The following is a 27,934-nucleotide window of genomic DNA, read 5'->3' on the forward strand; positions in this document are numbered from 1 at the left end:
CACAAAGATGGACTACAAGCCATCAAGAACACTATCCCCGATAATGTCACGGCTAACCTGGTGGCTGAACTTTGTGACTTTGTCCTTACCCATAATTATTTTACATTTGGGGACAATGTATACCTTCAGATCAGCGGCACTGCTATGGGTACCCGCATGGCCCCACAGTATGCCAACATTTTTATGGCTGATTTAGAACAACGTTTCCTCAGCTCTCGTCCCCTAACACCCCTACTTTACTTGCGCTATATTGATGACATCTTCATCATCTGGACCCATGGAAAAGAAGCCCTTGAGGAATTCTACCACGATTTCAACAATTTCCATCCCACCATCAACCTCAGCCTGGTCCAGTCCACACAAGAGATCCACTTCCTGGACACTACAGTGCTAATAAACGATGGTCACATCAACACCACCCTATACCGGAAACCTACTGACCGCTATTCCTACCTACATGCCTCCAGCTTTCACCCTGACCACACCACACGATCCATCGTCTACAGACAAGCTCTGCGATACAACCGCATTTGCTCCAACCCCTCAGACAGAGACAAACACCTACAAGATCTCTATCAAGCATTCTTACAACTACAATACCCACCTGCGGAAGTGAAGAAACAGATTGATAGAGCCAGAAGAGTTCCCAGAAGTCACCTACTACAGGACAGGCCTAACAAAGAAAATAACAGAACGCCACTAGCCGTCACCTTCAGCCCCCAACTAAAACCCCTCCAACGCATTATTAAGGATCTACAACCTATCCTGAAGGATGACCCAACACTCTCACAAATCTTGGGAGAAAGGCCAGTCCTTGCCTACAGACAGCCCCCCAACCTGAAGCGAATACTCACCAACAACCACATACCACACAACAGAACCACTAACCCAGGACCCTATCCTTGCAACAAAGCCCGTTGCCAACTGTGCCCACATATCTATTCAGGGGACACCATCACAGGGCCTAACAACATCAGCCACACTATCAGAGGCTCGTTCACCTGCACATCCACCAATGTGATATATGCCATCATGTGCCAGCAATGCCCCTCTGCCATGTACATTGGTCAAACTGGACAGTCTCTACGTAAAAGAATAAATGGACACAAATCAGATGTTAAGAATTATAACATTCATAAACCAGTCGGAGAACACTTCAATCTCTCTGGTCACGCAATCACAGACATGAGGGTCGCTATCTTAAAGCAAAAAAACTTCAAATCCAGACTCCAGCGAGAAACTGCTGAATTGGAATTCATTTGCAAATTGGATACTATTAATTTGGGCTTGAATAGAGACTGGGAGTGGCTAAGTCATTATTCAAGGTAGCCTATCTCCCCTTGTTTTTTTCCTACAACCCCCCCCCCCCCAAGACGTTCTGGTTAAACTTGGATTATTGCTGTGCACATTGTAAGATGAGCTATTGCCAGCAGGAGAGTGAGTTTGTGTGTGTGGTTTTTGGAGGGGTGTGTGTGTGGGGGGGGTGAGAAAACCTGGATTAGTGCTGGAAATGACCCACCTTGATTATCATGCGCATTATAAAGAGAGGTTTCAAAGAGGGATGGGCTATTACCAGCAGGAGAGTGAGTTTGTATGTGTGTATGTGGGGGGGGGGAAGGGTGAGAAAACCTGGATTTGTGCTGGAAATGGCCCTATTTGAAGATCACTTTAGATAAGCTGTTACCAGCAGGAGAGTGGGGTGGGAGGAAGTTTTGTTTCATGGTCTCTGTGTGTATATAATGTCTTCTGCAGTTTCCACGATATGCTATGCATCCAATGAAGTGAGCTGTAGCTCACGAAAGCTCATGCTCAAATAAACTGGTTAGTCTCTAAGGTGCCACAAGTACTCCTTTTCTTTTTTCTTTTTACGAATACAGACTAACACGGCTGTTACTCTGAAATCTGTTTCACTTGTAAGTCTCCCTGTATACATGTGTGCTGGCAAGTGGGTAATGAAGGCTTACAGTGACATGTGATCATGTCACCTGAACTGGAATCCATCTTTAAATTGGTGCTTTTCCATAGGAGAGAGGAGGCGGTCTCCACCCACAAGAGAAAGTCTATTTAAACCACTGAGAGACCCCTCCATTTTGTCTGCAGCTGGCTAAAGAGAGAGCCTCTCCACCCCCAAAGATACCTGAAAGAAGCTGGAACAAAGGACAGTAACTACAGGGGGTGTGAGTGATTGCTGTACCCAGACTAGAGATTAGTCTGTAAAAGAAAGCTTACTGGAACTGGTGAGACTTTTATCTGTATTCAGTTTTGTTACCGTACTAGACATAGACTTGCATGTTTTATTTTATTTTCCTTGGTAATTCACTTTTTTCTATCTGTTACTACTTGGAACCACTTAAATCCTACTTTCTGTATTTAATACAATCACTTTTTACTTATTAATTAACCCAGAGTATGTATTAATACCTGGGGGCAGGGCAAACAGCTGTGCATATCTCTCTATCAGTGTTATAGAGGGCGAACAATTTATGAAATTTATAAGCTTTATACACGGTAAAACAGATTTATTTAAGGGTTTGGACCCCATTGGGAGTTGGGCATCTGAGTGTCAAGGATAGGAACGCTTCCTAAATTGCTTTCAATTAAGCCAACAGCTGTTAGGGGACGTGGTTCAGATCTGGGTCTAGGTTTGCAGCAGGTTAGTGGGTCTGGCTCAAACCAGGCAGGGCACTGAAGTCCTAAGCTGACAGGGAAGGAAAGCAGGAGCAGAAGTAGTCTTGGCACGTCAGTTGGCAACCCCCAGGGTGTTTCTGTGATCCAACCTGTCACACTTAGATATATGATTCTGAGTTGCACCTTACTTGACAAATAGTCCTATTGACTTCAGTAGAATTATAGTATAATGTGAGAATGGGTACCACAATCTGGCCCTAGGTTTTTAGAACAAAATTTTGTTCTTGTTACTAAATCTGGGTGAAATTTTTCAGGTGAAACTTTTCTCTCAAAAAATGCACATTTGGGTTGACAAACATTTTGTGAATTCATGTCAGATTTACTAAATTGTTTTGGTAAAAACAAACCCAAGTATAGCAAAAATTCAAAAAACCAAAACAAAAACAAAACAGCACACCGCTAAACATTTTGATTTTTTATTTCAAATTTTACTACAATTCTATTTTTAAAAGGTTTAAAAAACAAAAAATATTTAGTTTCAGATTAAACAAAATGTTCAACAAGAAATGATTATTTTACATTTTTTGGTTTACCTACAAATTTGGAAAATTTTCATTTCTGGTCAACCAGAAACCCATTTTTTTTTTTTTTGGTTCAGCCAGGGAATGAAAAAATCAGTTATTAGCACAGTTCCAGTTGTTCCTGTTACAATAAAGGCTTATCTACATGAGGAATTTACAGAGAAGTTAGTACAAAAGAGCAAAGGTGTTAATTTATAGGATAATAACAAAGTACATTAACATGAACAACACAAGACACTTTTAGTATGGAATTAGTGTCAACGTGGGGTGTTAATATGGATTAGCTATTCCAGACTTTTTTCCCATGTACACAAGGCCTAAATGTTGTGTAAAATCACATGAGCTTCACTTCACAGCATCCAGTAACAAAAGGACTAATGAAAGCTAAAATTTTAAATAATGTAACAAGTGTCTCAGTTATTTGAATAGGCTATTTTAGCTGTTTGCATTTTCAAATTTTGCAGTCCCACTTGTCTCAAATTAACTATATATCAGGGCAGTATGGATATATCCAGCAACACTGCAAAAGCATTTTAGCTGGATGTTTCTGGCAGGAGAATTGATGAATTGGTTAACAATGCTAGCATTTAACTGACAATGGTAATAATTGGGCTTCAGAGGTGACATTCTATTTAGATGAAAAGGAGAAGTTCACACTTCTCTTACTGCTACTGTTTTGGTATATCTGGTCATAATCTCTATTGGACAATAGTGTATCACTTCATATTCTGCAAATGGGCTACAGAAAGAATTATTTTTATAAAAGCAGATGCTTGAGGTTTTTACGCAAACAGTTCATTCACACAGTTCATAGAACTTTTCCAAAATAATTCCTAGAGCATATCTTTTACAAAAACATTCAATCTTGATTTAAAAATTGTCACTGATGGAGACTCCACCACAACCTTTGGTAAATTGTTCCAGTGCTAATAACGCTCACTGTTAAAAATGTACACCTTATTTCCAGTCTGAAGTTGTTTAGCTTCAACTTCCAGCCATTGGATTGTGTTTTAACTTTCTATGCTACATTGAAGAGCCCATTGTTCAATAATTGTTCTCCATGTAGGTACTTATAGACTGGGATCAACTCACCCCTTAAACAGTTGACTCATCAAAGCAAATCTTAAATAGATATGGGTCTGATCCTTAGGTGAATATAAGTTAGCATTGCTCTATTGCCTTCAATGGAGTGTCACTGATTTACACCAGTTGAGGATCTGGCACTTCGAATTTTCCATTTCCTTGGTTTTTCCTGTTTGGCCTATTTTTTACAAACAGACAATCCCTATGGCATGTCCACATCTATGTTGACACTTCCTATCTTATATTTGTTTATTCTTGAGCAGCAATGTAACTATGAATCTTACTGAAAGCACATATTGATGTTGTGCACGTTTTACCACTGGTGATAATGAGTAAATACAACCTGCTTTAATTAAACAACAATAAATTAGCACTGATGTTTTACTGAGGACAATTATTCTTTATTTAAAAGGGGAGCATCATGATATGTGTTATTCTTTTCATGCATCATCAACTTATTTCTAAGTATCCACTCTAGAGTCGGGTGTTCAGTTTTTGCTTATGGTTTGCTGAAAGGCTGAAACAATCAGTGATTAAAACAGTGTCCCCTATGTTTTTGAAGGAACTAATGGCCCCCTTTGGAGTTGCTAATTGGCAAATTCTGCAACTCCAGGCTTTTGAGGTACGGTTGCTATGGAAAATGTCTTTGAAGTTGTCAGTTTGTGAATATTTGACTGCAATTTTTCCTAGTTTGGAGTGTGGATGAAAAGGACTGTCATCTCTCCCACAGGGCAAGAAAAATCCAAACACCAGAAAATGATTACCCATCATAGTGGGCAGAACAGGGGCAGTCAGTGACAAACAAGACTTTCCCAAAGGATTCTTTGTGTGTCTTATACTGTTGTTGTTGTTTTGGGTTTTTTTCCCCTTCAACCTTTGATCTGACTAGATAATCTGTGGATGAATAATGGTTAATACCTTCTCTTTAACCTAAGCATTTGCAAAAAAACTGCACTGTCTACATTGAGAAATTTGTTGAACAGCATAAAGAAAGAGGCTTTGTAAGAATTCACCTCATTTGTGTGGGAAAAGAAATTCAGACTAAGTTGTCTGAGAACCACCAAACCAACAAAGAGATATTTTTGTAAATTGTTCATGTCACACCACAACATCAAGAAAAATGATACCTGGAATCACCCCATCATGCAATGACATGTCACCATGTGTGATGTTGTCCAATGATGCATTAGGATGCCTAGTGTCTACCTGTCAAATTTAAAAATCTTTTTTTAATCAGTATGCCAATTTACACAGACTTTAAACTGACAGTCTTTGACCTTAACCATTTTAAGAATGCAGCAAGAACAGAAATGGATTGACATTGCTTATGAGAAAACAACTTCCTTTTGCTTTCCAGACTTCTCATTATTCTTCCTCTTCCTCCTCTCATAAAACTGATAAATGTGTATTGATAGTGCAGTACGCACTGTGGGTATGGCTGTTATTTAAGCATCCCTGCACAGATTTGCCAATACACTTCAGTTTTAGTCCCAACTTCCATTTCTTCTAAACAAAGACTGCCTGTCATGTTGAATAGTGTGCCGATATTGTGATATGGATTATCATACATGTCTAGTAGGCAGCCAGTATCAAGCAGAGAGCCCCAGGGATAGGTCCTGGGGCCAGTTTTGTTCAACATCTTTATTAATGATCTGGATGATGGGATGGATTGCATCCTCAGCAAGTTTGCGGATGACACTAAACTGAGGTAGATATGCTGGAGGTAGGGATAGGGTGCAGAGTGAGCTAGACAAATTGGAGGATTGGGCCAAAAGAAATCTGATGAGGTTCAACAAGGACAAGTGCAGAATCCTATACTTAGGACGGAAGAATCCCATGCACTGCTACAGACTGGGTACCGAGTGGCTAAGCAGCAGTTCTGCTGAAAAGGACCTGGGGATTAGAGTGGATGAGAAGCTGGATATTAGTCAGCAGTGTGCCCTTGTTGCCAAGAAGATTAATGGCATATTGGGCTGCATTAGTAGGAGCATTGCCAACAGATCCAGGGAAGTGATTATTCCCCTCTATTCGGCACTGGCGAGGCCACATCTGGAGTATTGCATCCAGTTTGGGGCTCCCCATTACAGAAAGTATGTGGACAAATTGGAGAAAGTCCAGCGGAGGGCAACGAAAATGATCAGGGGGCTGGGGCACATGACTTATGAGGAGAGGCTGAGGGTACTGGGCTTGTTTAGTCTACAGAAGAGAAGAGTGAGGGGGGATTTGATAGCAGCCTGCAACTACCTGAAGGGGGGTTCCAAAGAGAACGGAGGTAGGCCGTTCTCAGTGGTGGCAGATGACAGAACAAGAAGCTATGGTCTCAAGTTGCAGTGAAGGAGGTCTAGCTTGGATATTAGCAAACACTATTTCACTAGAAGGGTGGTGAAGCACTGGAATGGGTTACCTAGGGAGGTGGTGGAATCTCCATCCTTAGAGGTTTTTAAGGCCCAGCTTGACAAAGCCCTGGCTGGGATGATTTAGTTGGTGTTGGTCCTGCTTTGAGCAGGAGGTTGGACTAGATGACCTCCTGAAGTCTCTTCCAACCCTAATCTTCTATGATGCTATGATACTCTAGGAAGCAAGCTCAGAGCAGCAAACTCATTTCATTTGAGACTAAATCTAGAAATGAATAAACTGTTTCCAGGGGAGGTGGGGGCTTGGGATCTTCTAGTTCATTCACCTCGACCATCACCTATCTCATAGCTTCTTAATTTTTTTTCATGCCATCTTTCAAAGTCCTTGCATTTAACAATGATTTGATTGATTAGTGAATTTTGAAGGACTTCAGTGGGTCCATGATTTTAAATATATTGTGATTATGATACCTAATGAAACTCAGAATAGCGAATGCAGATCAGCTAACGAAAATACTGATATGCCAGCATTTTAATACATATTAACTGGAATGCCCTATATTAGCTATATTCTTTTTAATCCCTCTCCCTCATTCCAACTTGGACCTGATCTAAAGCTCACTGAAGTCTATGGGATCCTTCCACTGTTTTCAGTGAGCTTTGGACCAGGGCCGTAGGGCCCATTATTATTATTAATTTGCATTATGGTAGTGCCCAGAGGCCTGAACCAGGTGCTGTACAAACATGTAGGAAGACCTGGTTTTTACCTTGAATAATTTCTTCCTGTTGTCACTGAACTCAATGGCAAAATACCATTTGACAGCAGTAGGAGCAGGATTGGGCTTCCCAGGGTTTCTGTGCAATTATACAAAAGTGATTAAATTTCCCCAGTTTCATTTCAGACACAACCCCCCCCCCCAGCTCCATTGCAATATTTAATTGTTAAATTTATTTAACAAAATAGAGATATTTATGCATGGCTACTTCAGTATTTATTTGTCTACTGTGGAGACATCAGCACCTCTTTATCCCACCATTGTGCATATAAGAGACACACACACTTTGGTACACTTAAAGTAGTTTATATAACAAAATAAGTAAAGGGGAAGAGAAAATGAGTGGCAGAGAAATCTGAAAGAATTAGAGCACTGCTGGAACATAACAAGCAGCTTAGCATATTTAAAATGTGAATGTGTTTCAGACAATATTACATCAAAGAAATGAATATTACAAATTGAATATAGCATGATTTTTTTTTAATGTGATTTAGCGCCTGATCCAAAGCCCATTGAAGTCAATGTGAATCCTTTCATTGACTTCAGTGGGCTTTGGATCAAGTCTCTACCGAAGCATGTAAAAACCTAAAGAAGATCCAGAGGTGAATCGTGGGGGTGTATGTGGGGTTGTGTGCCCCCACCCAATTTCTTTTTCTTTTTCTTTTTCTTTTTTTAGAGAGTGGGTTCAAAATGATCTCCCCCCCACACACACATCAACAGTTACATGTCACCTCTGAGAAGATCTAGGCCTGTGTTTACAAACCCAAACCATAGAATACAGTATAAATCTACAACACATCTATCACACCTTAACCGCCATCCTGAAATACAAGTAATTATTCTTCCTATGAATCTCCTAAAGTACAGTATATTCCTTTTCCTGTGACTATGTATTCTACTTACTTGAATCAAAATTGGCAGTTTCTAACCACTTTTTGTCCAAAGTAATTAGTATGAAAGTCTCATACTTTAACTTCCACTTCTTGACATTTCTTTTCAAATGCTTTTTGGGTTCTTATCCTGTTGGGCCAAATCAAACTTGCCTCACTCATGCAAGTACTTCAGTGATGCACAACAATAGTAAGGTGAGTAGGACTTGGATTTTTGTCGATTGTTTCTGAATTACTGTATAAATAAAAAAAATTGGCTAATTTTTCATCACTCATAATCCTGTCCCTTAGTTCCTTTTGAATTTTCTCCAGTGCTCCTTTTCACTCTTAGCATTTTATTTCTCCCAATAGAGTGCAAAGAACAATAACCTCTTACAAAAATTTAAAAGAAAGATAATTAAAACTTAGAGGGGTTATCACTAGATGCATTTATATTTTTAAAATATTGTGTAAATATCCATATTATTTTGGGCCAGACTCCTCCTTTGTGTAGCTCATTTGACTGCAGTGGTCTTTAATGGAATTGCGTATATCAGGGATTAATTTGCCCCCCCCACATGTACAATAGATTTTGCACAGCTCCTCTAAGTGTAATAATACCACCATTTCAGTAAATTCATTAAGGAAGGGTAAACATTGTTTCTGAAGCGCACTGCCATCCTAGAGCTTTCAAGGTAGAGTTGTGATGCTTTCTTTCTCTGTTTCTCTAACAGTATCTCACAGCAGGCTAATAATGGGTCGACATGAATTTAGTGTTCAAGAGGTGGAGGACTGCCAAAATATCATAAACGCTATTGATTTTTCTTAAGTGCTAAAGCTTTTAAGGGGATCCTGCTAAGAAGCATACTATATAAGATAGGAGTGCGTGCTCTGTCAATTTAGCTGGACACTGAAAGATAGATTCAGCCAAACAAATGGAGAGACCTCTGGGGTTAATAAAAGGGAAGCTAGATTTCTACAAAATTGCTTCATAGACAATTGGAAAAGCAACACAACCATTCAGCCTCACTCCAGTGGAACACCTTATAGTGGAGATGTTATCAACCCTACTCATTGAGGATAGCAGAGGGAGGCTGAGATAGCTAGGAGGTTAAGTTATGCTCCAATACTCTACAAACACAGGAGATATGGCCAACTCACTAATCATGTTCATAACCTCCAAGATCAACATCGAATATATGCATGACAAAAATATCACACACAGCACTGCATTCACAAATACTGTCACAATGCTAAATGAGCTGCTTCAACCCTCCATTACATCTGCTGTTTCCATTCAGACAGATTACTGTATGTGGCATTCAGCATACCATAAAGAGTGTACTTTTCCCAAGGCCAACCACTGAGCAACAGATCCATCAAGGCATCTGAAATGTATTTTCAGGAGGTTAAAGTGATCTGGTGATGTGCTGAATGTGAAGCATTTTATACATGGGGAAACAGATGTCAAGAAGACATGCTTTTAAAATGGGGTCAGGAGGTTATTTACAAAATGTTTACTCTTCCATTAAAACAGGAGGAATTTATTGAGCCTTGTGCTAAATTTCAACAATTAGGAAAAAATATCAGTCAATTAAGCAGAAGCAGCACAAAACATTAACTGACCTTGTCATTGTTCTACATCTTGTCACCTAGAGGGAATATGCTAATCAACCATCAAAGCTGGGAACCTGAGTATTTAGTTCTCATGAAATGTACATGAAGATTAAAGAGATGCAGCATTACCTCAGAAACAATACGTCTGAGAAGCCTGTAAACAGATCTATCACCTGTTCAGAACAAACAGAGGTTTTGTCGGCAGCATGCTTTAATCTATATAAGAAATCAGTTTCTGATTTTGATTTCATAGCAAAAAGGAGATGTGGGCTGTGCCATAATATAATTTTCCCAAAGCCATCTTCAGAGAAGAGAAGATTTGCATACAAAGTGAAAGAAGTGAATGTAGGTATTTCAAGAAGCCAGTAAATGACAAGAACTCACATATTACCTGGCTTTATTTTGTGTGTTTAATAAGAGCAAAAAGGAGTTTTAAGGAGTGAAGCAACTTTGCAAGTAAGTTTAAATCCTGGAACCAATACACAGACTAGATGGCTGGACAGCAGGGTGGAAACCCTCCTGCCCTGGCCACAGAGTAACATCAGAGTTGCAGTCTCAGGATGACAGCAGCTGAAGTGGCTGCAACACTCCAATTCCAAGGGGAGAATGCCCAGTGCACTCAAGTTAACATAGATTCCTTTGCTCCAGCTGTCACCCCTCTCTTACCTGCACTGTGCATCAGGGAGTCAGAAGCCCCAGTGCATCAGGGAACCACAGTGTGGAAAAAGTAATGCATACAAGGCACACATTTTGTGGAATTGCACACGTTCCCCACAGTGGAACTCTTGGCACTTACTTATGAGGGAGCAGGATATGGCCAACTGTAAAAATAAGTTGTGTGTGTCACCGGGTAAATGCCACTCTGTGTGCCTAATTCAGTCTTATGTCCTTTTTGAGGAAATAATTTTTAAATCCACTGAATTCTAGTACAAAAAAAGAAACAAGGGAAAACTAAACAAAAAAGTGTCTTCTATCTCTTACAGTCACATGCCCAAAGACCTGTGAGTAAGTAGCCTTTCCAGTCCTTAGAGAACACCATGACTGGTGCTCCCTACACCCCCCCTAACATAACAGGTTGTGCACAGGCCCGCTAACAGCAATACTGGGACCCTCGGAACAGTCAATGGGCCCCCTAAAAAGGGAGAACTGAGATTTTTGGACGGTGCTTCGCCTGCACTGGCTGGTGCTCACCGAGCTGCCAGCTGTGCTGCTGGGTGCGCTCTTCTGGCATGGCCAGGGCTTCCACATGCCCACCCGGCAGCCTTCGCTACCACTGGTACAACCCTGTGCGTGCCTAGGAGCCCTGTGGCCCGCCCAGGTGATTAAAAAGGGCCCGGGGCCATGGGTAGTGGGTATTGAAGTTGTGGGAGGCTATGCCTCCCCAAACAGCCTTGTGTGGCCCCACCCACGCTTCACACCCAGGTCCCTTCCTGCTTCCCAGGCTGCACTCCTGGTGTTCCAGGGCTAGGGGCCCATGCTGCCCACTCACCCTCCTGGTGTTTTGAGGATAGCGGGGGCCGCACAGTCCGCTCACCCTCCCGGCATTCCGAGGCTGGAGAGGACTGTGGCGCCCGCTCATCCACCCGGTGTTCTGGGCCTGGGGGCGGGGCATGCTGCCCGCTCACCCATCCGGTACTCCGGGACTGGCGGCACTTGGGCAGCCTGGGGTGTGTGTGTGTGTGGGGGGTGGCTGGCTGCCGTGCCAGGAGGGAAGGGAACTCCGGTGGGAGAGGCAGGGCCTCGGGCAGAAAGGGTGGTCTGGGCTGAGGGCTAGTCTTCCCAAGCCGGGAGTTCACCCGCCACCCATGCCCAGGGCTCCCAGCCACTGGAGCGGCGGGAGCCAGGGGCGGGGCCCTTTTAAATCTCCTTGTGCAATTTCCCCCACCCTGTCAGTGGGCCTGGTTGTACATCCTTAACTCTTCCACTCCATGCTGGGAAAACAAGGAGAATGACAGCTACAACTACACTGACCTGTAAAATCACAGGAACAGACAACTGCAGTTTACGTCCATGTTGAACTTTTCAGTTTAAAGTATGGCTTGTGTTGATATAATGTTTTTACTTTGTATGTTTGTTTGCACTTTACTTTTAGTGCCTTGTTTTTTTGCACCTTGTTTCTTTTGGAAACTCAGGGTATCTTGATTATTACACCAAACGTTACCGAATTCATAGCAGGAGGTAATAGTTCACCCATATTTAGTAGTTTACGTCACAAATTATAGAATTAACAGTCGGAGGCAATAAATAACATTTAATAAAATGCTCATTGGACAATATTAATGTGCCTGATGTTAAAATAATCTTTTAAAGTCCTCCTAACCCATAGAGCTCCACAGTGGGCATTTGTGATAGCGTTTTTGTCTGGCTGTTCAGATTCAGCAGGCAGCCAGTCCATCTCATTTCTCTACCCTAGCAGTAGCTGTTCCCCCTTTGCTTTACAGTTATTATAAAGTACACAATGTGCAGCAGGAATGATGGGAACGTTGCGGGGGTGAGATCCAATCTAGCAAGCAGACGGAGACTACATCAATCTATATCAAAAGCAAGTTCAACTGTCAGGCTTCACCCCCTAAGCTGGAAGTTGAATATTTCCTTGGTGGAGGGGGCCAGCGGATGGCTCTATGAGCAAGGGGTCAGATGTGTCACCAGAACCACTACTGGCATTTTAACATTCCCATTGGTCATGTGCCGATCATCAAAAAATGTCCCTCCTTGAAGCTTTTTTAGAAGTCATAGAATCATAGAATATCAGGGTTGGAAGGGACCTCAGGAGGTCATCTAGTCCAACCCCCTGCTCAAAGCAGGACCAATCCTCAACTAAATCATCCCAGCCATGGCTTTGTCAAGCCTGACCTTGAAAACCTCTAAGGAGATTCCACCACCTCCCAAGGTAACCCATTCCAGTGCTTCACCACCCACCTAGGGGAAAAGTCTTTCCTAACATCCAACCTAAACCTCCCCCACTGCAACTTGAGACGATTATGCCTTGTTCTGTCATCTGGTACCACTGAGAACAGTCTAGATCCAGCCTCTTTGGAACCCTGCTTCAGGTAGTTGAAAGCAGCAAATCCCCCCTTATTCTTCTCTTCTGCAGCCTAAACAGTGTCATCTGCAAACTTGCTGAGGGTGCAATCAACGCCATCCTCCAGATCATTAATGAAGATATTGAACAAAACTGGCCCCAGGACTGACCCTTGGGGCACTCCGCTTGATACTGGCTCCCAACTAGACATGGAGACATTGATCGCTACCCGTTGGGCCTGATGATCTAGCCAGCTTTCTATCCACCTTATAGTCCATTCATCCAGCCCGTACTTCTTCAACTTGTTGGCAAGAATACTGTGGGAGACCATATCAAAAGCTTTGCTAAAGTCAAGGAATAATATGTCCACTGCTTTCCCCTCATCCACAGAGCCAGTTATCTCATCATAGAAGGCAATTAGGTTAGTCAGGCATGACTTGCCCTTGGTGAATCCATGCTGACTGTTCTTGATCACTTTCCTCTCCTCTAAGTGCTTCAGAATTGATTCCTTGAGGACCTGCTCCATGATTTTTCCAGGGACTGAGGTGAGGCTGACTGGTCTATAGTTCCCAGGATCCTCCTCCTTCCCCTTTTTTAAAGATGGGCACTACATTAGCCTTTTTCCAGTCATCCGGGACCTCCCCTGATTGCCATGAGTTTTCAAAGATAATGGTCAATGGCTCTGCAATCACATCCGTCAACTCCTTTAGCACCCTCGGATGCAGTGCATCCGGCCCCATGGACTTGTGCTCGTCCAGCTTTTCTAAATAGTCCTGAACCACTTCTTTCTCCACAGAGGGTTGGTCACCTCCCCCCCATACTGTGCTGCCCAGTGCAGTCGTCTGGGAGCTGACCTTGTTCGTGAAGACAGAGGCAAAAAAAGCATTGAGTAGATTAGCTTTTTCCACTTCCTCTGTCACTAGGTTGCCTCCCTCATTCAGTAAGGGGCCCACACTTTTCTTGACCTTTTTCTTGTTGCTAACATACCTGAAGAAACCCTTCTTGTTACTCTTAACATCCCTTGCTAGCTGGAACTCCAAGTGTGATTTGGCCTTTCTGATTTCACTCCTGCATGACTGAGCAATATTTTTATACTCCCTCCCTGGTCATTTGTCCAATCTTCCACTTCTTGTAAGCTTCTTTTTTGTGTTTAAAATCAGCAAGGATTTCACTGGTAAGCAAGCTGGTCGCCTACCATATTTACTATTCTTTCTACACAACGGGATGGTTTATTCCTGCAACCTCAATAAGGATTCTTTAAAATACAACCATCTCTCCTGGACTCCTTTCCCCTTCATGTTATTCTCCCAGTCCTGTGTTCTTGAATATGTGAGGGTCATGCCCCTTCCCTGGTCGCCCACACTGATATCAGCGAAGCATCCCTGGCGATCCACTAGTGCTTGCATAACCATGGAAAAGTATCCCTTTTCTGCTGAGGTATTCAGTGACAAGGCGGATTGGTGTCAGAAGAGGGATATGCATGCTATCACCCCACTGCAGTTCAGGAACCCTATTGCTGCACTTCCTGCACATTATTGAGTGTCATAATCCCATCTAGCGGGAGATGATTAATGGATAACAATGGCCCCTACTCTGGATTTTCCAACTCCAAACCGATTGCCCCCTGCCCAGTTGCAAGAGTCCAGAGAGTGATCAGCACTTGCTCCTCCACTGTCAATGAAGCTCTTGTTTTGTGATGCTGGAGTGGACTGGGGTGAGCTTGTCACACAGATCCTGAAATATGGCCTTTCACATCCAAAAGTTTTGCAGAAACTGCCCATCAGTCTGCACCTACCTTCAGATGCGTTCCCACCATTGACTGCTCATTTCTCGGGCCCAGACGCACAATCCACTGTGAATGCCAGCAGCAACTTGGCTGTTTTACATGGTGTTCCTCAGCATTCAGTTAGTATGATTGAACATCTCTGTATCTGCCTCCTCACACAGCCAGTTGCAGTAGTAGTAGTAATTATTCAAGTTCTCAAATACAGAAGAATTGTATGGCCTGTATCCATAATATTCCTGAGAATTGCAGTGAACTTTGCAGGGTCCAGGCTTCTGCCAGAGAGATGGCTGAGACTGAAAGCAGAGAGTGAGATGGTGGGACTTTTTAAAAAGCATGAAAATTACTGGGTGGAATAAGCATTATGGGATGGAGAAAATTGGATGGTGGGAACTTTCCATTTGCTCCCAGAAATCTCTCAGTGAATCGATGGAATCCCACAAAGAACGGTGAAAAATGTCCCACAAGACAGTGGTGTGAGGCACACCAGAGTACCTACCTGTGGAGCACCACATTTTACACTGAGGCAACGCCTCACAGTGAGCATGCGAAAGCAAGCATCCAAACATGCAGATGCCTGAGCAATATACAACAGGTGGTGTCTGTATGCCAACATAACTTCAATCAACCAAACTTTGTAGCCCTACTTGCTGTCACTTGGTCTGAGGTGGGGCTCCCACAAAGCTGGAAAAACCCTTCTATCTCCAACGGCTGCATCTACATTAAGGGGTTACGCTGATGTAGCTATGGTGCTGTAGCTATGCCACTAGAGTCCCCATAGTGTAGACATGGCCTAAATTGGTTCTGTTCCTGTAACTGAGGAGGAAAGCCTATCTAACATAGCTGGTAGTGGAGTGTAGGATTACATGTGACTAAATATGCACATAAGCTGTTATTTTAAAAATCTCTTTTTTCTAATGCTTTGTTCCAACTGCTAAACAAAAATACTGTGTTTTAAGAAAGCTGTTGGTTACAATCCCTGGTCACCAGTTCCGAAGGGAAATAACGCAGGTGCCTGAAACCCAGTTGGATTTGCAGTGTGATAAGCAGCTGGTATACACAGGGAAGGGTGCCTGGGTTCTGATCTGAGAGTGGAAGAATCATGAGATTCCACCCCTAGACCCTGCACTGAGGTTGGAGTGCATGCAGAGATACCAGAAAGGGGGCAGAGGTGCAGCTAGCCTCTGTCATGATATAGTTATTGATCCTATGTATATTACTGGAAACCAGCCAGGGAGCCTGGCTATTGCCTACACTCTGAAATGGGGAATTATGTCAGACTTTGGATGATGCTGGTCATATTACCTGTGTTATCTGTGTACAGAATTTCACCTTGTGTTACTACTGTCAGATCTTTTGGGAAAAGGTCATACAGCTTGATGATGGTAAGTTAGGTGCTTTGTTTATCCATCATCTAAATAATGATAAGACAGGGCCTGAAAATTCATACACGCATCCTCTCTTTCAGTCACATCCTTACTTCCTCCTGAATATCACATAATAAAAGAATAAACAAATAAAGGTGCAGAGTGCTTTGACATGACAAATATTTAAATATTACAGTGTTGCTTTGTATAGTTGTCTCTAGCACTATCTTTTTATATCTGAGTCACCGTGTGTATGCTGGTGCATGTTTAAACAGGTTTTCTCAAGATCTGAGTGCATTTGACAGTTGCTTTAAAAAAAAATGTAAAAAGCCAGGAATACTTAATACAATTCCTTCATGAGATGTCATTAAAATATGCTAACTAAGGTAAATGTGTGAGAGCGAATGCAGAGACATTTTTAAAGGTTACAATCTATGACAATGCATCTTAGCTTAAAGTTAACTTAATTACATTAATTGTAGCATTGAAGAAACTGAAGAACAAAGAGTATGGTGGCTTTGAATGTTTTTCATTGACAATATTGACCTTTTCAATATGTTAAATTTTGATTGTCGGCCATTCTATTGGTCCCGGTTTAACAGTCATTTTTTTCCCCATCGAAAAGAGGTTGCTAGGTCAAAAAACTGATATAACATTGAGAAGCTTGAAAAGATCTAAAATGTAAGACATTGCACCTATATGAACACATACTTCCATAATGCAGATACTTATGGGGGCTTCATTCTTTTCACTAAGCTTTCAAAGAAGACAAAACTACACCACATTTATCCTTTTTTTAAAAAAAAATTAATATAAGTCATAGGTGGCTCAAATGATTGGTAACATACTACAGAGCTTTTCATTCCTAAACAATCAGTTTGAATCCAGCCCACATGGCAGTAACAGAAAGTTATTACTGCCTGAGGGCTGTAGAGTGGCCTGCATGAAGTGACATCCCCTCAGAGAGTGGACCTGCCAGGCAGCTGGCGCATCCGACCGAGTTACTGCCACCTCCTGCTTCTTTTTAGTCTTGCTCTGGGAATAGTGAAGCTTAGGTGGTGGAGTGGTGGTGTCTGCATGTGACATCTCACCCAACTGCGTGCAGCTCAGGGAGGGAACATTGCGCTTGGCAGAAGTTTGCGACGGGAACTTGCTAAGATGCCCATAATAGCCTTTGTGACTCTCACATTGGGGCTTCTCTGGCACTGGCTTCACCACTGGAGCCGAGGCGCAAGAAGGGCTAGATAGGGCACTCACTGCTGGTGAAGGCCATTGAACCATGGAATCCAACAGACCTGGGTCAGACAGGGCATGTGGCTGGAGATCCTCATCCCTCAGGAACTTGCAGAGGCAGAGTAGGCAAGCCTCATGAGTCCACTTCAGAAAGGAGTGGCAGATGTCTCAGTGGGCAGCTAGATGGGTATCTCCAAAGCAATAAAGTGCTCATCACTCACAGAGAATGAGCAAGGGCATGATGCGCTGTTCCTGAACCCTGGCACGCGGGGCATAGTCCCTCAGAGAAGGAGAGGGAGATCCCAGCCCCAAATAGGGCGAGGGTTGAGACTAACTACACTAATTAACAGCACTAACTATAGGAAAAGAAAAAAGAGAAATGCTAACTATATACAGCTGACAAGAATTCTCACCAGCAAGCTATGGGTATGGAGGAACGAGGATTCTAACTCTGACCATGTGGTGGTAAGAGGGAACTGAAGGGTCATTGTCCCACACAGCCTCATGTAACCTCGCTTGCACCACGAGGCTATGTATGGTGCATATGCGGACCAATGGACACTGCTACAGAAATCTTCTGGTTCATGCGCGTCCATGTTTGGGGGCATCACTCCAAGAAGAATCACACTTAGTATTTCAAAATGTTACAGAAGAAAACCCCAACATTCTCCATTTTACTTTTACTTGCATTACATACTTCTGATTCCCCTTCACTCCAACCAAGTTCTTTAATGCGGTAATGTAATCTGTAGTTTAGTTTCTCAAATTTCAGAAAGTTTGGTTTAGTTTCTCAAATTTCAGAAAGTTTGAGGTGCAACTGGCCACAGTTATGATCCTGTTTCTATCTCAAAGAATCTTAGAGAAATGGAGGATGTTAATCAAAACTTTGAGTTAACTAATGAACTGAATCTCTGATACTTTTGGGGCTTTCCCATCACTAGTTAAGTAACAAGAAAAAGGACACATGAAAAATGTTTGTTTGACACCTGTTCCCCCAAAGGAGCTAGGACTGACCTCTGCCAGAGAGAGGAAGCAAATTCCAAAATGAAGCTCCTCAGCACCATACGCACATACACACGGGAATGCCCTGCCCCCAGACCCACAGAATGACAGTGGAACTATCCCAGACAATCACAATTTCTAGGGCTGTTAAGAAAAGTAATTCATCTTTTTTCTGGATAAGCTATTGCTGTTCTGCAATTTACATTAGATTTAAAAAAAAAATCCCACCAAATTACAGACGCTCCCCGGGTTACGCAAGACCCGATTTATGCAAATTCGCACTTACGGAAAAAGTTCCATAACCCAGAAATAGGATTTTCGAGTTGTGGAAATTTTTGCATAATGTATGGGTATACATTTCCGACTTATGCAAGGCTTTCCGGAACGGAATGATTGCGTAAGTTGGGGGAGGGGGTTCTATATAATCAAAATACAATAAAATATAAAAACGCTAGTTTAAATCCTTGCTTTGTTTGCTTTCCACTGCTTTATTAAAAATCTCTATCAATGAAGGTATTAATTATACTATTAATTATTAATTATTATTTAACTCACCATCACCAGCCATAGCTTAAAGAGGGGAGCAAAATTCTTTGTATTTCCCATCACTACACCCTCAACTACTTCTCTGTTGAGCTCACACTAAATCAATCTAGAAATCAAATACACATGATATGTAAACAGTTCTCATCTCTTATGTTGCACATAGACACATGTGATGGGTGGAGTTTCATCTGGGAGGAATTTAACCCATGGTCCTAATGAATCATTGGACTCCAAATCTAGCAAGGCGACCATCTTGTCTCCCTTCACATGTGGAAGGGTCAAAACCAAGGCAAGTACTACTCAAGGTATGTGAAGATGGTAGATTTATAAGAATGGTATCACCCACTTCCTCTGAAAACGTCTCTGAGTGGAGGCAGTCACAGGATTCCCATAACTGCGTATGACCTAAAGGAAAGACAAGACTAGTGTGCTGGTGGCCCAGGGTGTTCCTTTCTCTTCTTCATACTCATGGGTTTGTGTTGTGAGCACAGGGCATGAAGGATGCTCCAGCCAATTCTAAAATAACAGCTAGGAGATACACCTCCAGATTGTTAAGGGATGGAATTTTGGAAGGCCAATCCAAGCAACCCCCTTCATCATCCGGAATCTGCACAAAACAAATCTGCACTTCTTGAATTTCCAATCCCACCTAAGTTGAGGTCCTAATTTCTGAACCCATGGAATATCCAGTTCTTTCTACTCCCTACATTACATTTAAACAAAAAGCATTCCTTTTCCATGAAAACACCATTCTTCCCTGGAGGCAACAGTTGCGCCCCTTTAGACCAGTAAACAGGGCCCCCAAAAACAAAGTAAGAATATTATCCTTCATGTACAGCTCTGGTTAGGTTTTTCTTAGATTCATAGATTCATAGATATTTAGGTCAGAAGGGACCATTATGATCATCTAGTCTGACCTCCTGCACAACGTAGGCCACAGAATTTCACCCACCACTCCTACAAAAAAACCTCACACCTATATCTGTGCTATTGAAGTCCTCAAATCGTAGTTTAAAGACTTCAAGGAGCAGAGAATCCTCCAGCAAGTGACCCGTGCCCCATGCTACAGAGGAAGGCGAAAAACCTCCAGGGCCTTCCAATCTGCCCTGGAGGAAAATTCCTTCCCGACCCCAAATATGGCGATCAGCTAAACCCTGAGCATATGGGCAAGATTCATCAGCCAGATACTACAGAAAATTCTTTCCCGGGTAACTTAGATCTTACCCCATCTAATAACCCATCACAGGCCATTGGGCCTATTTACCATGAATATTTAATTACCAAAACCATGTTATCCCATCATACCATCTCCTCCATAAACTTATCGAGTTTAATCTTAAAGCCAGATAGATCTTTTGCCCCCACTACTTCCCTCGGAAGGCTATTCCAAAACTTCACGCCTCTGATGGTTAGAAACCTTCGTCTAATTTCTAATCTAAATTTCCTAGTGGCCAGTTTATATCCATTTGTTCTTGTGTCCACATTGGTACTGAGTTTAAATAATTCCTCTCCCTCTCTGGTATTTATCCCTCTGATATATTTATAGAGAGCAATCATATCTCCCCTCAACCTTCTTTTACTTAGGCTAAACAAGCCAAGCTCCCTGAGTCTCCTTTCATAAGACAAGTTTTCCATTCCTCGGATCATCCTAGTAGCCCTTCTCTGTATCTGTTCCAGTTTGAATTCATCCTTCTTAAACATGGGAGACCAGAACTGCACACAGTATTCCAGGTGAGGTCTCACCAGTGCCTTGTATAACGGTACTAAAACCTCCTTATCCCTACTGGAAATACCTCTCCTGATGCATCCCAAGACCACATTAGCTTTTTTCACAGCCATATCACATTCGCAGCTCATAGTCATCCTATGATCAACCAATACTCCAAGGTCCTTTTCCTCCTCCGTTACTTCTAATTGATGCGTCCCCAGCTTATAACTAAAATTCTTGTTATTAATCCCTAAATGCATGACCTTACACTTCTCACTATTAAATTTCATCCTATTCCTATTACTCCAGTTTACAAGGTCATCCAGATCCTCCTGTAGGGTATCCCTGTCCTTCTCTAAATTAGCAATATCTCCCAGCTTTGTATCATCTGCAGACTTTATTAGCACACTCCCACTTTTTGTGCCCAGGTTAGTAATAAAAAGATTAAATAAGATTGGTCACAAAACTGATCCTTGAGGAACTCCACTGGTAACCTCCCTCCAGCTTGACAGTTCACCTTTCAGTAGGACCCGTTGTAGTCTCCCCTTTAACCAATTCCCTATCCACCTTTCAATTTTCCTATTGATGCCCATCTTATCCAATTTAACTAATAATTCCCCATGTGCCACCGTATCAAACGCCTTACTAAAATCTAAGTAAATTAGATCCACTGCGTTTCCTTTGTCTAAAAAATCTGTTACTTTCTCAAAGAAGGAGATCAGGTTGGTTTGGCACGATCTACCTTTTGTAAAACCATGTTGTATTTTGTCCCATTTACCGTTGACTTCAATGTCCTTAACTACCTTCTCCTTCAAAATTTTTTCCAAGACCTTGCATACTACAGATGTCAAACTAACAGGCCTATAATTACTCGGATCACTTTTTTTCCCTTTCTTAAAGATAGGAACTATGTTAGCAATTCTCCAATCATATGGTACAACCCCTGAGTTTACAGATTCATTAAAAATTCTTGCTAATGGGCTTGCAATTTCTTGTGCCAATTCTTTTATTATTCTTGGATGAAGATTATCTGGGCCCCCCGATTTAGTCCCATTAAGCTGTTTGAGTTTCGCTTCTACTTCAAAGGGGGTAATGCCTACCTCCATATCCTCATTCCCATTTGTCATGCTACCATTATCCCTAAGATCCTCTTTAGTCTTATTAAAGACTGAGGCAAAGTATTTGTTTAGATATTGGGCCATGCCTAGATTATCCTTGACCTCCACTCCATCCTCAGTTTTTAGTGGTCCCAGTTCTTTCTTTGTTTTCTTCCTATTTATATGACTATAGAACCTTTTACTATTGGTTTTAATTACCTTTGCAAGGTCCAACTCTACTTGACTTTTAGCCTGTCTCACTTTATCCCTACATGTTCTGACCTTAATAAGGTAGCTTTCCTTGCTGATCCCTCCCTTCTTCCACTCCCTATATGCTTTCTGCTTTTTCTTGACCACTTGTATAGTGTTATTACTAGCTAAAATCTATAATTTACACAAATTCAGCACAGTTTGTTCAAACAAGACATTTCTGGAAGGCATTAGTCCAAAGATACTATATTGGTTTAAATGAAAATGAATTAGCTTTGGGGGGAAATGCATTAACTTTAGTGAAAAGACATGGCAGTGAATATGAATGGGCGGGGGGGGAACACATTATTTCACTATACTCTTTTGGCCTGAGTTCACATGAATTGTTTTTTGTGAAAATAAATTGAATCCAAAGCAGTACTATTTTATGACATTGTGTATGTATGAATTTCAGCAGGTGGGAAAAAAGGTGAAAAAATGAAATAGATGTGAAAAATAAATCAGATGGCCTTATGGTCCTGCTCTTCCCTGAGGATTTTACCTACTTACTTTTATTTATTATCTGATTTAAAAGACATATGACAAATTTTATTTTATTATTTGAGGGGAGGGTGGCTAAATCAATTTAAGCACTTAATGGGATTTCTGGTTTAAACAGGAACATCTGAGCTGACTAATGCCTTTTTATTTTGCATATTCTACTGAAGCAATACAGTTCTACAATAGTATTTGATTTTTTTGTCTGATAGGAGTGCTCATAAAAGATATGTCTGAGAAGCACTACTTCAGAAAATACAGTTCATAATGCCAAAACTTTGTTTACTAAGATACCATTCATAAATATATAAGCTGAAGATACGGCTTGTAGTACCGTAGCTTGTGTTATAACAAGCACAGAGCAAAATCAACAATGAAATGTCATTTAAAAATAACTGTGAGTCATTCACAAAGGGAAAGTCATTAGGATGTGTTGACCAATCTGGATAGTTAATCATTGATTAGGGTGATTAAAGTAGCCTGGTCAGCTCTAAGGGCCTCATTCAAATCCCAGTGCAGTCCATGAGAGTCTTTCCATTGATTTCAAAGGTCTTTGTATCATGCCCTAAGTGTTCTTACAAATTTTTCGATCAGTGAACACAAATTCAAACAAAACCAATGCAATATTCGCTCTCTGCTTCTCAAGTACCCTTTATCCACTATTTTAATGAGTTTAAATTCTGCAACACCTCTTTGATCCACATATTTCTGCTTTTTACTAGCCCTGTCTAGTTTAATGTTGCAACTTTATTGCCCAGCAACTCTGCTTGAAGGCTGTCAAATCAGCAATGCTTAGATAAACCTTGAAGCAGGAAGCCCTGACATAAACTTGAAGACAAGTGGTAAGTGATCAAAGTTACACAACCAGTGTGAGGCAGCGGGCAAAGGCAGTCAACAGGAAGATCTGAGTGATGGGAGAAGAGAGGGAGAAACCATGAACATTAGGATAGTGGGTAAAAACAATTGGGTGAAGAGAACTCATTCATTGGAGCCTGCTATATTATGTACCCTGGTAATCATGAACACATTGTTATCCATAAAACTGCTCATAAACTGTAAAATGAAAGATGTGTCTCTCTTTAATTTCTGTAGCATAATATTTTAAAGGGTTAGCATATAGTAGCATAAGCCAAAGTCTTGTCTACCTCAGTTAGGGTTGTATGTCATTTTAACTGTGACAAATTATATATATATATATATATATATATATATATACCAATGGAGATGACATTTTGAACACTATTTATTGGTAGTTCATCTATTCATTTGAGTTTCTACTGTATCCTCTGGGATATTAATAGGGAATATATTCCTACAGATAGTTTAGACAGTTGATGATGTTCTAATTCCACAGGAAATTAGCTCCTAATGCACTAGAAGGATGCAAATAAGTTAAATATAAAGGTTGATTTTTATTTGAAATTCACATCCTCTATCACTATCCCTATGTTCTAGATAGACTATGCAGACTATCACATTTTTTCCCTTTTGAGAAAAGGCAAAGAATACATACAGACCCTCTTCTCTCTCCTATTTATATTCCTAATTATTTTTAATCAGGCAAAGTGTCTAAGACCTGGTCTACACTGGGCGGGGGGGGAGGGGAATCGATCTAAGATACGCAACTTCAGCTACGAGAATAGCGTAGCTGAAATCGATGTATCTTAGATCGACTTAGAATCACTTACTTCGCATCCTTGCGGCGCGGGATCGACGGCCGCCGCTCCCCCATCGACTCCGCTTCAGCCTCTCGCCCTGGTGGAGTTCCGGAGTCGACAGCAGAGCGATCAGGGATTGATCACTACCTGCTGATCCGGCGGGTAGTGTAGACGTGGCCTTAGAGGTGCAAACTTAGCTTTGGTAGCATAAAAGAAAAGCAAATGAAACTGCTGGAAATAGCCCATCTTGATTATCACTGCAAAAGGCTTTTTTTCTCTCCTGCTGGTAATAGCTCACCTTAACTGATCACTCTCGTTATAGTGTGCATGATAACACCCATTGTTTCATGTTCTCTGTGTATATAAAATCGTCCTGCTGTATTTTACACTGCAAGCATCCGATGAATTGGGCTGTAGCCCATGAAAGCTTTTGCTCAAATAAATTTGTTAGTCTCTAAGGTGCTACAAGTACTCCTTTTCTTTTTGCGGATACAGACTAACACGGTTGCTACTCTGAAACCTGTCTAAATGAAAGTAGTGACTATGCCCAAAAGAGGTAGCTGATTGAACAAACCATAAAAGCATGCTGGGGAACAACCATATTTACCATCAACTGTCACAATTACCCTTCATTGTTGATTTTAAGATGTTGGGATTGGCCTGAACTTATTCAAAATTTGTATCTTTATCTGAACCTTCCCAAAGTTTGTCTGTGTGTTTGTCAGAATGGGATTTTGGGTCCAGCGATTTGGGTCAGCTAACCATAAAGATTGTTATAAAGCATATCATAACTGGCAGCAAAAATTTGATCCAGATTTAAACTTTCTCCAGGTTTTAAGATGGTCAAGCATAATGCCCTATTTAAATAATTCCTCCATATTTTGAACAGCTTTATTAAGAAGTGGCACTTGTAATAATTTTTACTGAATATTAGCATTATGAGGTGTGAAAATTACTCCTAAAAAAGTAAGCAGCTAAACAATCAAAGGGAATAAAGATGTGAATTTGTCCCAGAAAATGCTTACTGTATAATTTTATAGGTATACATCAATGGAACTACACTGATAAACATCAACCTGTTCCATTGTGTGTAAAATGGCTTATAATTTGAAAAAGATGCCAGCTTCTAGCCATTCAGGACTAGATACAAAAAGGGGACTTAGACTCAGAATTGCAATGCCTAACTTTTGATGCCGTGCAGCCCAGTAGAATCCATAACATCCAGCTAGGTGCCCTGGCTCCTTGTACAAAGCACGGGGACAGTTTGTTGCTGAAGAATTCCCAAAAGTCAGCAAACTGAGTGGGGAACCACCTAAACTAGCCAATAGGAAAGACTGAGGAGAGGGGTGTGACCTAAGCCCTGCTCCTCAAAGAGACTTAGGCACCTATTCGGTTTGGGATACACAGCTATGTACCATCTCATGGAGTTAGGCACGTAAGCCAGATCAGTCCTTTCTTAAAAACAACTGAAGAGAATTGTGCACTAACATCACCTTAGAGCATGAGTACTGGATCAGCCCCCGCACAAAACAGAGCTGGAGGCGGTCGCTTTTTACCCCACTGGTTTAGAGTATTCCCCTGGATTGTGGGAGACCATGCCACATTCTGCCTGGGACTTACACAGGTCTCCCCCTTCCCAGAGGAGTGCCACCACTGGGCTATGCAATATTCTGATGTAGGTCTCTGTCAATCTCTCCTGTTGAAGCTATTCCTTTGTATAAAATAACTAACTGTTAACTGAGCCACAAAGAAAGTGGGTGGCTCTATAGCTTAGGGGTTAGGGCACACCCTTTGGGTGTCGAAGAATCAGGTGCAAGTCCCTGCTTCAAGAAACATTTAATATCAGCTTCAACAGGAGAGATTGAGAGAGCCCTAGCTCCTCCTGTAGCTGTATTTAATGTGGGCCCTGATGTGGTAGGAGTACTCTTAAAGTGGCCTTAGAGGGGGAACATGTAGCTTGAGCATTCTATGGGATATAGGCACCAGGAAGCTGTGTGCATGCCCACCAGAAGAAATTTAATTAACTTTATTGGTGGGAATTAAGGCACCTACAGGGTTAGGTAGCAACTGAGTGGGGGTTTTGCAGATCTACATTTTGGATTCAGGCACCTAAAGTGGCAGCTGGGCACCTAAATCCCTTTCCTTATTTAGCCCTCAGATTCTATGGACTGATTCTTAGTCCACTGTATCCATCTGCAATAAATTCACCAATAATCCTATCATCTTTTGGTTGCTCAGTCAGCTGCTGGAAGCCTATGCTACTTTTGACCTGGAAGTCTCATCATTCTAAGGCAAGTAAGCAGACCAAAAGGCAGACAAACTGATCAAAGTTTAGTATACAGCACCGCAATGTCAAAGTCAATAAAACATTGCAACCTTTCACTTGGTGTACTATCTTCCAGTAGGATCCAATTACATCTCCTTCACATTTTATAAAAGTTTAAATAAAAGCTTGAATACAAGCTAATGAAAACGTGACAGGACAAGAGCTAGCTGAATACAACTGGATTTACAATGGCAATATCTACAAGGGTCCAAAACGAAATAATATAATTGCCTTTCTAGCCCATCTCGCTATATGGCTACAGTGGCCTGCAGACTATACCAGCAATTTTCATATAGATAAGGATGGAATATAAAAAAGAGATTAAAAATGTAACACTATATAGCCAAATCCTCTCCTGCCCTGCACCATGCTCCATAAGATAGTGTGAGGTATTTTAATGACTCAGTGATCTATGTGACTAAGAAATCAGTTCGCCTTCTCAGTATTTTCTTTGCCACCTCAGGGCCAATTCAGGAGGAGGAAAAAAATCCCAAACAACTAGTTATCAGTTTGATTTAAACTGAGAGGTGGCCTCTCCAAAAGACATGCTGTATTAAATGCTCTGTGCAGTTGTTATTAGTTTTCACTTGATACGATATTTTATTTAACATTAGGTCTGTTTTGTTCTTACAGTTTTGCGGTGGTGTTTGTTTTGCCCTTTAATTCCATTTAACAATTATGAATACATTAACCATAATGCTTTTATACTTGATTGTCCTATACAATAGCAAAAGCCTGTATTGGGGACACTACAGATTACAAAGAGGGGAAACAATACCACTTCATTTAAAAAAGAAAAAAAAGCTACAATATATTTTATAACTTGCTTTTAATAGCCACTATTCTTTAGTGGTCTATCAGCATTTTCATTATTGCGAGGTTTATATCTCATTTTTATAAACACTGGGCTGAAACTTAGTCTGCTAGTTTTAGCCCAAATGCCTGATGGATTTATTTTTCTGCACAAATTAGCAGAAATCATTAATTCAATTTGTTTGGTGTGTAATGTGTGAGTTATTTTGTTGTTGTTGTTTGTTCATTTTTTCAATTCCAAAGTGCAAATGGCTACACTTAGAACAATTCATGTTTATAGTAAACAAATGCCTTTAATTCTTTAAAATAATTATTAAATAATTTAATTCTTTAAATAATTATTATTATTAAGTGAAAATCTTCTACCCTGCCATTTGTACTTTGAAATAGTAACTGCTCAGCAATGGATATGCATGCTAAAGTCCAGATGCTCCAGTGGTGTAAATGGGCATAGTGTGAAATGAATTTGAGCTACATAAATTTGCACCAGGTAAGGATATGGCTCTATGTTTTTTAAAGAACTCTTTGGATATGTCTATTCTGCAGTGGAAGCCCTGGGTTAGTAGGACTTGAGTCAATGAACCCTGGGTTTGCGCATCCACACTGTACATTGCCCATAGGTTTAGAACTTCTAGACACAGGCCCCAAACCCAGACCTCCAGAACCGACAGTGCAGCATGCAGACCAAAGTCAAACTGCCATATCCCCGGCTTCCTAGTGCCCT

The sequence above is a fragment of the Natator depressus genome, chromosome 1 (assembly GCF_965152275.1).
Source record: "Natator depressus isolate rNatDep1 chromosome 1, rNatDep2.hap1, whole genome shotgun sequence".
Taxonomy (NCBI): domain Eukaryota; kingdom Metazoa; phylum Chordata; order Testudines; family Cheloniidae; genus Natator; species Natator depressus.